The sequence below is a fragment of the Oryza glaberrima genome, chromosome 8 (assembly GCF_000147395.1).
Source record: "Oryza glaberrima chromosome 8, OglaRS2, whole genome shotgun sequence".
Lineage (NCBI taxonomy): Eukaryota > Viridiplantae > Streptophyta > Magnoliopsida > Poales > Poaceae > Oryza > Oryza glaberrima.
The window spans coordinates 2143700-2158358 of NC_068333.1; the positions used below are offsets into that span (position 1 = coordinate 2143700).

The 14659-nt window shown below is 40.4% G+C and overlaps 1 long non-coding RNA gene across 2 annotated transcripts; it reads right to left on the reverse strand.

Moving 5' to 3' along the window:
* Positions 1-471: 471 nt before the first annotated feature.
* Positions 472-5589, reverse strand: LOC127783243 (uncharacterized). Of its 2 annotated transcripts, XR_008019257.1 has the most exons (4): positions 5100-5589; positions 4846-4962; positions 895-1897; positions 472-728 (listed from the first exon to the last, which is right to left on the reverse strand). It is a non-coding gene; the product is annotated as an uncharacterized LOC127783243 (long non-coding RNA). The 2 variants fall into 2 exon arrangements; XR_008019256.1 differs by lacking the exon at positions 4846-4962 and having other exon boundaries at positions 5100-5583.
* Positions 5590-14659: the final 9070 nt, after the last annotated feature.

The window sequence follows — 14659 nt, forward strand, 5'->3', positions numbered from 1 at the left end:
CCGCCTGGGAGGCTGCCGCCACTACTAGGGAGCGAGAAGCTACTGTGTGCCAAAAACTCTCGGTAACATACCCAAAAAACTCGGGAACAGAGCTTCCCGAGAGCAGACTCTCGGGAACAGACACTCGGCAGCCTCGCACCTTTACCGTGCAAATTTTCCCGTGAGACTACGCCTGTACACTCGGTATTACAAGAAAAATTACCGGGTGAAAGCACTTTCTCGGTAACAATGTATTGAACGGCATAGGACGGCTTGCGGAAACGGAACAGGGTGTTACCGAGAGGTAGGAACTCACGGGAAGGAATAAAATGTTACCGTGTTGTATTCAAACACACGGTACCATTAGATAACTTACCGAGAGCTACTAACACTAGGTAACATTGAATACGTGATTATAGGAATTTCAAAAATTCATTATCGTACTACACTGAAACGCAGCAACAAGCAAACATGAAAAGCAGAGCGTAGGGATACATCACAGGAACATGTCAAGTGAACATTAGCTGCAAATTCTCCCAGTATTAATAGGAACATCACGGTACAACAACAAAATTTTAATGGATCTACAAACTGGCTGCACATGATGTAATAGAAATAGTATGATTCTCAATTCTTACAACCTCTCCCAATGAGGCAATATATAGACAAATGTTAGTGGCCGACTAACCAAATGTGTGCATTGACAGCACAAATCAACTCTTTAGTGTTTTGCCATGATTGTTAAATGCCTGAAATTATGAAAAAAAAACATGTTTAGTGCCAAATAAGATTACAACACAACTAGATTATTTAGAGGTCACTACTTGTGGGTAGTTCACAAAATAAATTTTCATTTGGGAGATAGGTTATAGCAATTTTGCACAGTGATCTCCAACTAAGAAGTGAAGTGTGTACCTTACAAATATTCGTCAAACAAGATATTTCTATCTATGAATGAATCAGAACAGTAGGATTTTGTAGTCATTGTCGTCGTGTTGAACAGATGATCCATTGAGAAGCTTCAAGTCCTTGTCATTGCAAATTTCTTCGCTATTCCTGCTAGTGGCAACCTTCTCAAAATCATTGTCAAGTTCTTGACCAAGGCACTGTTTATTATGAAGATATTGAGTTTCAGAACTAAAGTTATCAAGTAATTAATTGGTTTGCATTACTATTCTAGAGTTTCAGAACTGAAGCTAGCTAGATTTCCTAATATGATATGAGGATATGCATGGTCTACAGCCACCAGTAGGCTAAGCAGTGTCATTTGTATCGAGGGAAATGATTATGCATTGTCCGCACTTGATCAACAAAGTATACGGATGTGAAATTTGACTTTTCATCTAGAATGAATGCCTCTCATATGGATGGAAAATAAACTATTCTTTTTGCTGTAATAATATTTTTTTAGTTGCAAAATTATCTCACTTTGTTCTTTTGATGACTGAGAAATAATAATTGAGTATTAACTAAGAATAGGATGAGCTAGAATTCAAAACTTCACTTGTGATAATTGAAATACATATGTGCACTACAGAACTAGAAATTTCTAACCACAGTTTCTAAACTTGGCGACCGGGGAAACACTTAACCAAAGATTAAGCAATAGAAAATAAAAAAGAGGAGAAGAAGTTAAGAAACCAGAGTTGTGCATTCTTTCTCTTTGCTCTACTCGTTAGCACAGCGGTGGCACAGCAACTCCCTGAGCCGGCTGGCAAGCCTCTCGACTGCAGCTACCGCAGCATGCTTGTGCTGCTCGTTGTGTCGCTCAGAGCATCTCTCATGTAAATTAAAATTGCAGGCACATAGAGAGAAATCAGTACAACCTGAAAAATGCTGCGTCCCTCCGAGAGGAAAGGGGATGCACGGCACCAGCTGCAGCCTCCAACTGGATGGGGTGCGTCACGGCATCGGGGACCTGGATGCAGCAGAGCTCCCATTAGGATATAACCATATTACTAGATCAAAGAGAAAATGAAGTGTAGTTTTCCAAAATCAAGAACCATATTTGCATAAAGATGCAAGAACCAATCAACATACGCATACCACACAGATTGGGAGGAAGCAGTTGCAGCAGGCCTCAATGCCCAGCTCGATGATGATTGGGAGCCTTGCTGAACGGCTAGACAATGGCGTACAAATCACAGTGGATGGACGTGGACGTGCAGTGCCGTGCTCACCGGCCGTGTGAAGGGATGAGGATGGGGACGCGCGGTCGCATGAGCTGCCTGCGACAAGGCCGGCGGAGAGGGGAAAAGTGAGGAGGCGATGAGAGGAGAGTGAGGAGGCGGCGACGGAGGGGGTGAATGGAGAAGAGAAGGGGGAGCGGTTCAGGGGTAGGGTTTTGTGGTGCTATTTGGGCCAACTTTGTACTGGGCCACTCGAAAATTTACTGTGCAGCCAAAAATGTGGCGCGTCATCCGCCCGCGCCAACGGAAATCGTCAGGCGCCAAAGAAATTTCACACGCCGTCCACCCCGCCAACGGAAATTCCGCGCGTCTCGTTCACCCCGCCAACGGAAATTTCGCGCGCCAAACCAAAAGGGACTGCCCGTGCCACGGTAAAATTGGTGGGTCCCAAGGTTACCGAGTCTGTTAGGCAGGTACACGGTATTTTCTGTTGGCTTCCCGAGTTTTTCTCAAATTCACTCGGTATGCTTGTTTGTTTACCGAGTTCCAACAAAAACTCACGGTAACTTACTATGGCACTCGGTAGCTTCACACTCTCTGGTAGTGCGCATCTACCGCATCAGTTTCTCGCTCGATTTGCGGCGGGGACAGCCGGACAGCACCTAGCGCGGTGGATGGAGGTGGCGTTTCCCCTCTAATTCGGTATGCGAAAGTACAGACCATCGAAAATCTCTCGGTACCTCCTCTCCTAGAGACGCGGTACCGCGAGGTACCGAGGCTTTGCAGCCGTTAGGTCCTACAAAATAGACGATCTGGATTTAGTACCTCCTCCCCTCAAGGACTGTAAAAAGTCTCGTAGGAATAATTTATGTGCCTATCATTTTTACATAGTATATATGTGATGAGCCGTTTGACGATGATAAGAGCATAGAAAGAAAAAAAAACTACATTTCTTATCTTTTTTATAGTAGAAGTTATTTTGCATCACTGGGCTTAACATAGAAAATGATGCTCCAAGCAAAAAAAAAAAGATAAATACAAAATGGAATATCATAGCAGTGGGACAAATCCTCCAACCTGCGGTTATGGAAAAGAAGCAACATCAAAGAAACAAAGGGCTTGTTTAGTTGTTGAAATGAAATTTTTTTGTGTGTCACATCGGACGCTTGACTGAATGTTAGAAGGGGTTTTTAGACATGGATGAAAAAACTAATTTCATAACTCGCTTGGAAACCGCGAGACGAATCTTTTGAGCCTAATTAATTCGTCATTAGCAAATATGGGTTACTGTAGCACTTATGGTTAATCATGGACTAAATAGGCTCAAAAAATTCGTCTCGCGATTTACATGCAAACTGTGCAATTAGTTTTTCTTTTTATCTATATTTAATGCTCCATACATGTGTCCAAAGATTCGATGTGATGTTTTTGTGAAAAGTTTTTGGGAACTAAACAGGGCCAAAGTCCCGCATGTGCCTTCGCTAACGAGTAATGTAACCTCCTGCTGCCTCCTGTCCTCGGTAGGACCTTTTCAGGTAATCCCAAGAGAGGACTTGGGAAGGCGACTGAGGGGGTTACACCATAAGGCTATGTTCGGTTTGAAGGGGATTGAATAGGATATATATATTGGAGTGAATTTAGAAGAATAATTTCATACCATAATAGGTGGGAAATAAATCCCCTCCAATCCCTATCTCTTGGGGATTAATCGAACATGGACTAATATAATAGGGAATATTGTGTTCAACTTAATCCCCTTTAATTCATATGATGAGGGATTAACCGAAAAAGAATTGAATGAATTAAATCACACCGACTGAAACATGCCTGCAGAAACAAGCTGCAGTTTCTTGTACTGGTATTCTAACAGATCAGCTCCTCTAGAGGATATGTATGTGAGACATGCTAGTTCTTTTTATAACTGGAGGGAGCTGTAAATAAATACAGGCTAAGACTAACTGAAATCTTCATGTTCTACCTGCATCACCAGCCTTCACTGTGTTTGTGACTAGAATGAACCAAATATTTTATGGTAAATCATCCATCAAATGTACATCTTTGTTTCTTGTCTGAACAAAAGGCATGTACAATGGCTTTTACTAGCTAATAGGCTCCCTCCGTTGCCATGGAAGTAAATTTGGATGGTAGAAGGTAAATTTGCCGTACCCACCCAAAGGCAAAGAATACAGATCCGTGAATCCCGATGATCGACCAAGAAGAGCGACGCGATTTGGAAGATTCGATATCGTGATGAGCACCTATTTGCCCTCTATAGCATGGTGGGTAATTTTCTACTTTAGCACATCAATTACGAAAATACCCATACAATGAACGTGTATAGATATGGTTGTACTGCAATTACTTATGCTAGTGACGCTTATCATTGATATTGTGTACTGCAAAAGAACTCCTTAATGGCTCCAGATCCACTGGAGTTGAGGCCAATTCCACCTAGTGAATTTGCCTCAATCTCAGCCATCCCTTCGTTTCTACAGCTGAGATCACCCAACCGAATCTCTGTCCTAATTAGCTCCCCTAATCAGGTAGATTTTGAGGGAAAATACTTACCATTTTAGCTATTCCCTCCAAAACTGTGATTATACTCCCGCCACACTGTAAAAAAAAACATATACACTCTTCTTCCCCACACAATCCACCCTATCTTTTTGCTGATCAGTTTCAACACAGATTTACCACAACTTTTCCACATATGCAAATAGAAGAGAATCAAGTTGACCTCAATGGAGATGTGCGCACTTCATGAACATGCTATAGCACTTCGTTCTTCAGGAAAATTAATTGGATGCTATTGCCCTTTAAATTTGTGTTTGACTGCTTAATCACACATGCATATCTGTATTGCATAACAAGAACGATGAAGCAAATGATTTAATATTTGTTTCGTGCACACTAATCTCATATCAATACATAAGAGCATTAACTAATTCATAGTAGTAGTATAAAAAAACACAAACACCTATTTGCTAGTACCTTTCAGAGAGGTCTCCTCTTACTCCCCAAATTATTGAGCTTTGATTTGAGGTGGATGGGTTGGGATGTTGGCACTGCCAGTCGAGGGCTTCAACTCGAGGCGCAGGAATCCCTAGTAGGGAGCTTCGCCCTGACATCATCGTCACTGACACACACTTCTTCTCGAATGCCGACCTCACCGAGCTCAGTTCTACGCCGTTGGCGCCTTCTCCACCATTGCATGGACCACCTCGTTGACACCATCAAGAAAGATGCCAGGGAGGAGAATCATCCGCTCCCCGGCCATGAGTTGAGGATCCAACGTGCGTGGCTGCCGGAGTTCTTGAGAAGCTCGTCGGCGTACTCTCCTGGGCTCTTGCTGTTGCTAGCCTACTACCTTATCCAAACATGTGTGTGGCTGTGTGGCTTTGTGTGGCTTCCAGGAAAAAGAAAGAGATATGGATTCAATTGGGATGGCTGAGATCGATTCAAATCCACCAGGTGGAGTTGGCCTCAACTCTAGGGGATCTGGCCCAGATCCACTGGAGTTGGACCCCTCTTTAATTTATGTGCACAAAGGTAGCCAGTTGATCATGCGATTTGAACATCAAATCAAATATTTTCTTCAGAAATAACAATGCAAATCAAGAGCTAGCCACTACTCGATGATCAGTTGCCACCATTGAGGGGAAAGGATAATTGTTAACATTAAACCAATTGGAAAGGGCTGCAATCCGAACAAGCCAATGAGCGAGACAGCACAGATTCTGATACAAGGTATCAGAACAGTCTATGCAGCTGAGTGATGCCTCATACCACTCAGTGGGCAAGATATCTTGATAGATCTAGAGAGTTACAAGGTCTTCAAAACTGAATTCCAGTTGCCTTCCATGCCAATCGGTCGAATTTAACTTTAGTTTGTGATTCTCCATCGCTTTACTTTTCCTGTATCATCAGACACTACTATTTATCAACAATGAATGGAGGAAGACAAGTGCCTAGGCTTACGCTTATATCGCAATGGCTTCCACCCTTTTAATTAGTTTTACTGATCACTCCTCTCTGTCATCAACATCAAGTCACAGACATTGCATCATCAGCTTGCAAGATGCGTGTTACCTAAAGGCAGTTTGCGAAACAGCTTTCGGCTGCTCCTGAAGTATATGAGAAGATCTACAGTTTCAATGGCTTCACTTCATTTCCAGATGCCTCCCATGGCCAGTATCATAACAACATAGTTCTCTACACATTTCTTCAATGCAACTCTCATATGGACTCTTTTCCTTTATGCTTCGTGTATTTCTTATTTTGGTACATATGTAAGACCTAAAGGAACCTTTTAGTTTTACCCTGCCTGCTTTTTACAATCAACACATGCCATTGGCTTTTTATGTATGCAAGTAATAAATCTGTATTCATTAACATCTCTACAAATTCAGTTTACTCGCCTGCTTTTTATAGCTGAAGCTATGGACTTTTACAGTCAGGCTGTCAAACTGTCAGATGGGTCTTGCAAGGCAGTGAATAAACAAGGGAGAGCATAACTACATCACCACAGCCTGAGGACCACGTGGAGGATGTTGTATTGCCAAAACTCTCTTCAATGGGGTTATCGCAAATCCATAGCAATCATGTCCCACTCATATGAACCATCCAACTTTGAAGCTGCTGCAACACAAAAAAAATCTTGATGTGCTACTTTCTGTAAAAGTTTGAACATCAGATGGGCACTTGATCACATAGTTTGAACATAATATCAAAAGTTTTATTCAGCATATATTAAGGATGCAATCAAGAGCTAGCCACTACTCGATCGGTCACCACTGTTGCTGAGCAACATCCACACCCAACATCCACACAAACCAGTTGATGAACAAGAATCGAGCATGCTGGGAACCCTTGTCTCGTGACTCGTACCACGACTAATGGCAGAAATTCTGAGGCAATGTATCATCACAGTCAATACAATTGAACGATGTCTATTGATACTAGCTGCACAAGATCTGTTCCAACACGAGCTTGAATGTTACCTAGTCCTCAAGACCGAATTCCAGCTGCCTACCATGCCAATCGGTCAAGTCTATCTTTCTATCATTTACGGTCGCCACGCTCTTCCTCTATCATCTCCAATTGTTTATCAATGAAGAATATGGAATTGGATGTCTAGGCTTATGCTAATTATATGTGACAGCCTAGCTACCCTTGCAATTTTGCTCACTACTCCACCTTCCTACTTTCTCATCAATTCACAGAAAGAACATCAGCTTGGCAGATTGCATTATTTATGTGCCTACAGGTGTCCTTGTGCATCACAACAAAAGTAGTTATGCATGCATTTTCTAATTGCATTGTGACTCTTATCGATTTGTCTGGGGAGGAACATATATAACATATCTTATATTCTTTTTTACAGAGATAAGACCTCAAGGAATATCTCAATTTACTTTATGTGCCTTTTATAGTCGATGTTACGTGGCTCTAGTAGCACTCCTTAGGTCCTGGGTTCAACTCCCTGTGGGCCCCAATTTCAAGCTGGGGTGAAAAAAAGATACCCTTGTCGTCTGTCCCACGCCAAAGCACACGTCTAAGGTCTAACCTAGGTTGACTACGGTGCCGCTGTGTAAGGGTGGGGTAGGGGTTCCGGGGTTTTCTCTTCTATGCAAAATGTCTGGGAGCTGTCGTACCCACCACACTGCCTTTATAGTCGATGCTATGGGGGGTTTTCTTCATTAAACATATCATTCGTCTTTGTATTTATGTTACAAGAATCAGAAAGCAATCGTAAAACTAGCTCGGGCTCATTGCCAGGTGATGAATGCTTGGGATCGATGTGTGGCATGGATTGAAACCCAAGCATCACATCTCTACTGCTTCTTGAAATTGAATTTTCTCACCCTCCTGTCCATGCCAATAGATGGGAGTTCTCTCATCTTACACACCATATGTATAGAAACATCAAGGCTGACTTGAATCACAAAACACATGCATTAGTACGCATGGACAGATCGACTTGGACTGATATTGGTGCAGACGGGACCTCACTAATCCTGGACATGAGCCAGCAGACGATCCGATCATCGTGTTTCTGTGGAGCTGAAGCATGGATTGGCAACCAAACATGATGTCCCATAAGTTCTCCAAACATAGTTCCCAGAGCCTCCTATGCCGACTCATCTATATCCTTCTCTATTAAGATATTCAGAAAAAAATGAAGATATTCAGAAAGCAGCGTGCAGCTTGTGCTGCAAACCAGTGACACTTTCCTCATTTCTTATATATACCTGGGTTTGTAAGTATAAGTGGTACCAAGCTAGTTTCTCCATTAACAAATGGTTTTGAACACATATACCACTTGTGCTTTCCTAGCTAGCTTGGTAGTAACCAATATATAAGACATGATTCTCGTTTATTTTGTACACCACTGCAATAGCATGCAAACTATGGTGCAGCTGCTCTCAATGTGCAAAATGAAATGCACTCTATGAAGAAAATTCAAGATTTTTATGTTCTGCATTTTGATTTGGAAGACGCTGAAATTTCAAGCTTCTAGTATAAACCATGGTGAAACATTTCGTAAAGTGGATCCAGTGAAAAACTAACGGAACATAAAGTCTCAAATGAGGACATGCGACATAGAAGAAGTTTCTTGACACTTGAAGCTTGGATATACGAAACATGTGAGCATTCAGTGAGACACATAATTCCAGATTTAATTAAACTTGTACTTCTAATTTTAATCTCATGTTTCATGTTAGACACTTGGGCACCGGTTGTTGGGAATCAAAGCAACTCATGCGAACGCAGTGGACACAAATCACACTTACACGTGAAAAGCACAAGGAAGAAGAAGAACACAACACACAGTATTTGTGGCACCACGCACAACTAGTGCCTTTTCGCTTGTTTTTTCTTAACACAACGCACTAAACGATTGCGATGAGCAGCTATTTATACACTACTAATTATGCACACATACACTGGATGAGAAGCCACTTGATCCACTTTCTACACACACGATGCCCCACGTCCTTGGTCGCATCTCCACAAGTCCTGACGATGTGCTTGCTGCATGCATCAAGGAGCTAACCCACCACGTGCATGCATAACTAACTAATCCATGCAAGACTAATTCACCGCACAAGCATGAGACTAATTCCAACATGCATATACGATCTACTTGGCTGCCAATCTACTACAAGCACTCTCTACCACTTTGTTCTTCCCGGGAGATTAGCTCCCTACACCACAACAACCACTACATGCAGCTGAGAACTTAGTCTACTACTACAACTAAGTGTGATGCTATGCAACAAAATAAACATGATCACCTAATACAACAAGATTATTTCTAACACCGATCTTGTTTTTTTTTCTTATCATATTGTACACAACGAGGAGATCGCTGATGGTTTGTACTACAGCAGGATTTATTTATTGGCAACAACTTACTTGTCATAAAAAAGTAGTCACCAACTAAAGCAACTGGAACAATTGATCATTATGGTGTAGTGCTACTCCGGAATCTGGATCAACAACCAAGCTTGATCAATGCTTGAAACTTTCTCCTAACTGAATTCTCAGAGCTTCCCATGCCAACTCATGAATATTCTTGTGTACATATATGAACATTCAGAAAGCAAAGCAGCAGCCTGTTCTGTAATTTAATTCCACTTTGGCTTCATTTCTTGTACCTGGATTTATGTGTAAACAACACTAGTAGTTTCTCTGTGAGTGAAAGAATCGGCATGTACTAAGTCAGTGCATGTGCACATGTTCATATCTTTGGCATTGTAAATATATAGATGGCATGTATCCATGAGTATAGTATCAACCCCACCAAAAAATTACCTGGGTAATGCAATTGCTTTCTTGATTTGGATATGTATAGAACAATGTGCCGCATTTAACATTTAAAAAATTAAAATGCTGAATTTCATTTTTAGCAAGATCATGCTTAATTTTTTAGGGAAAAGTAGACTGGTAGTACAAGATTAGGATTTGAAACAACTAAAGCAGATCATGTTGCATGTTTCATGCTAGAGGCTTATTAAGGCACCAGTCACATAGGTCAACAAAATTTGATTGGATTAAATTCCCTAGTGCCATTTCCATGAACTTAGTTTGTGTAAGGATATGCATGTATGCAGGAGACATTATATCTCCAACATTTCCACTAACACATTAGTGGACAACATGCAAACATTGATGTCCACAAATTTTATCTAAGAGCATCTAAGGTAGACAAGTGAGCACATATGCACCAGGTGTAGTCCAGTGAAAACAAATCTTGTCATAGTCGCTTCATCATAAGATGTTCACACTAGAGAACAGCTGGTCGAGAATGAAAGGTTCGTTGACGACATTTGACTCCGCTTGTATTGCTAGTTGCAATCCTGAGCTCACAACCTTATCAAGAGACTCCCTGCACAATGGCAGCTCATGCAACCCCTCTGAGAGATTATTGAACACAGATCCCCAACCAACCAGGCGATTCTTGTGTTTGTGCAAACTCAACTCCTAGAACCTCCCATGCCGATCAGTCTAGTACTCACCCAATTGACATTACTGATTAAGAATAAGCTTGTGATGTTTGCCATCAACCTTATTTCTTTCTTTCATATGCAGCATATATATATATATATTAGTATTTCCCTAGCTTGCTTATTAGCTGTCTTTGAAACATGCAATTCATACTGTTCCTCTACTATGTTTATTGGGTCTTTGTCTGTCTGTGTTTTATTAACAGGGATTGTGTTTGTTGATATAGCTTGAGCTGATTAATATGATGAGTTCACAACGGTCATTTACTACTCTTTTGAGGGGACAAACATAGGATACCACTACCACGCCTCTTAATCTCTTGTAGTGCTCATTTGTGAGACCGCTATGTATAGGGATGTATCACAAATAAATTTGGAATAAAATGTAATATCCTCAATAAACTTATAAAAAAACTATATGCTCTATGGTAGAGGAATATTTTTTAATTTGCAACACAACTAAAACAATAAAGATAGTCTCCTCTCCTGCATTTAAGAAACCGTTGCAAGTTACAACACCATGTTCTAGTTTTTTACCTTAGCAGTCTTTTTGTTCTTTCTTTTTTTCCTTTGTCCCCATGCAATGGACTTCTAGCCGGTTGTATTGTGTAACAAAAACTCTGTTTTCTCCTAAAATATTGACGTGCAATCCTTTTGCCTGTTCGCGAAAAAAATAACATACTAAAATTTTTCCGGTCTCTGAATTCAAACTTCTACAAAGTTTTATAAAATTTTCTGGATGAAAAACATGAAACATGCAAAGTATACAAACGTTCACCACTCCTGAAATGGAATCTAACCTTCCAACTACAAGGATGTTTAGATTTTAGGATCAGCACAATCTAGACGGGGCTCCACGCCTCGAGCCCCAATACCAACTACTATATAGCAACTTTTGAACAGATAGGGCACATTCTAGTACTATGAATCTGGACAATGTGTCCCATCCATTCAAAAGTGGTTATATTTTGGGAATGAGGGAGTATTGAATATGTGATATGTCATGTATGTTTGAAACATATCTTGGTCAAGCTTAACACTGAACAATGTACCATGGCCAACGCATAAAGGACAAGCTAATAGCAACAAAGACAACAAATCCCAAATGGATGGAAAGCAAAATAAAATGTAACGAAATGGGCAACACTCAAGATAAGCTAACTAGAGATTTTGTTACATTGAGTTTGTGAGATGGTCAAGGAAAGAGTGGAGCCATTAGCCCAATTTTCAGGCAGGCCAGCTATTCTAATAACAAAAGATGATGAGAAAGCTAATCATGACAAACTAGTTATGATGCTCAACCAACAAAACCACACTCAGCCCTATAACTGAATATTTACAATCTCAACCACACCAATACCACAATTTATAATTTAAATCCATACAAACCATCTAACTGGCACCTTGAGCAGAACAAAAATTCGTCGCACTAGCTAGTAGCAAGCTGCAAGCACGAAACTGTCGGTTCTAAAACCATAAAATGAAACAATTCATCAGGTATGAAAGTAGCACATAAGTACTTTATTTTATAGAGAGAACAATTGAACTTCTAAACAATAATTCTCATCAGATGCAATCCCAACGTGTACAATTTCAGATCTACGCATTTCAATCCAACAAAACCATGCCTTTAAACACAATTCGCTGACAGGATATTAACTCGAAACGCCCAACTTCTACAGTACAATCCAAGCTGACGCAAACCCCAACTACTCCAGCATTTAGCATGGACAAAGCAATGCATTGCCAGGGGGCACTATCAACGGGGAGGAATATTAAAACGAGAGTTTCAACTGCACATCTTGTATACATTTCGAAAGCTTGGTGATCCTACTTTCCATGAAATCAAATGGCACGCCATTTTGTTCTCTGTGTCCACAGATACAACTGCTAGAATGTGGGCACCCGATCACATAGTTTCAGCATCACATCAAAGTTTTCTTCAGCATTCAGAATACAATCAAGAGCTAGCCATTGCTCAATCAGTTGCCACCACTGCCAGGCAGAGAGGATTCCTGAAAAAACAAGAAAGAACAAAACTTGAACCAGCCGATGGGCAAGACCCGAGCATACAAAGGGAACTCTCTTGTTATCTCTTACCACAATCTCTTGCAAAGATTGTGAGGCTAGTTGTCATGACAATCTATGCAGCTGAGCAATGCCTCCTAGCACTCACAGCATAGGATATCTTCCAAGAGCTAGCCAGTAACCAAATCTGTAAGATTGAATTCCACGGCAAAAGTTTAGTGCGTGATTAATTAAGTATTAGCTATTTTTTTCAAAAATAGATCAATATGATTTTTTAAGCAACTTTTATATAAAAACTTTTTTTTGGCAAAAAACACACCGTTTAGCAATTTGAAATGCGTGCGTGCAGAAAACGAGATGGGTAAGTTGGGAACATGCACTCCCGAACACAGCCAAAGTCCTAAAGCATATAAGCAGAACTTCTGACTTCCTGATGCCTCCCATAGCCATATATAGTTCAGTACATATTTTTAATTGCATTATACTCTTATCAATTTGTTTACACAGGAGAAATATATAACAAATCTTGTATTATTGCTCATAGTTTTTGTACATATATAACCCAAGCACTCTGCTTGCTTTTGTCATCGATGCCATAGGGTTTTATCATTGAACATGTCCTTTCATATTTATGGTACAGGAAGGACATCTACAGTATTGCTAGCTTGGACTCTGTGGGTAGGTGATGAATGCTTGGTCTCATAACCTAGCTAGGGAGCAGCTGCTCTCAATGTGTACAAGAAAATTAATGTACTGTATGGGAAAAATTCAAGATTAATTCTTATGTTTCGGTTTTTGGAAGATGCTGAATTTTGAAGCTTCTCATTTAGACCTTGGTTTAACATTTCAGTAATTGGATCCAATGGAAAACAAATGAAACTTCAAGTCTCACATTAGAAGTTTATTGAAACTTGAAGTTTGGACATATGAATTATATATTTATATGTGAACATGGTACTGTGAATTTTTCAGTTAGCAAGCGGCTGATATTCAGAAGAAAACCTAACTCCAAATTAATTTAAACTCATTTTTTCTTATTTTTAAAGTTTCAAAACTAAAATATTGTGGTAATACAAGATTCTGATTTGAAACGCACTTAAACTCATGTTTCATGTCAGATGCTTGGTCCTCGATCTTATATTTAATTTTTCTTGTCTCACTGTATGCTGGACCAGAGATAAATGATGCAAGTGGGTAGTCCCGCTATCCACATAAAAACCCGATTGCTAGTTCATTTCCCACATGCTAGTACAAAATTTAGAAGAGAAAATGAACTAGAAGTGAGATAAGCGGGCTAAAAAAACCCGCTTGCATCTCTAGAGATATTTTTTGTTGCAGTTTTGTATTCTTCTTGAGAACATCATTGCAATAAAATAGAAGTCATCTGATGAACTGAAAGAAAATTGAAACACCTTGCCTGGGAACATTTTTCACTGAGTGGCAGAGCGCGAAGAGGAACAATGGATCGTTAAATTGTAGCCCTACTCTTGATCAGCAACCAAGCTTTCGTGTGTGCAAAAGAAATCTCCTAAGGCCTGGTTCGGTTACGCCCGGATTCAATCCGGACAGGGAATGACAAATATAGTAAGAAATTTATGATAGATATAATGAGAGACCGGGATTTATTCCGGGCCGGGAACCAATTTACTCATGATAGGGACAACAAAACATCCGGATTAGTTCCACACCTCTTGACTAGTGGATTGATTCCCAGTCTCTTATTGTCCCTATCATGAGTAAATTGGTTCCCGGCTCAGAATAAATTCCAGTATCTCATTGTATCTACATAAATTTCTTACTATACTTGTTATTCCCGGTCCGGATTGAATCCGGGCGTTACCGAACAAGGCCTAACTGAATTCCCATAGCTTCCCATGCCAATGGACTCATGGATATCCTTGTGTATGTAGACAATTAGACATTCAAAAAGATAGCAGCAGCTTGTTCAGTAAATTTATTATACTGGAAAATTTATATAAAAGCAACACTTAGCTAGTCTCTGTGTAAGTGAAA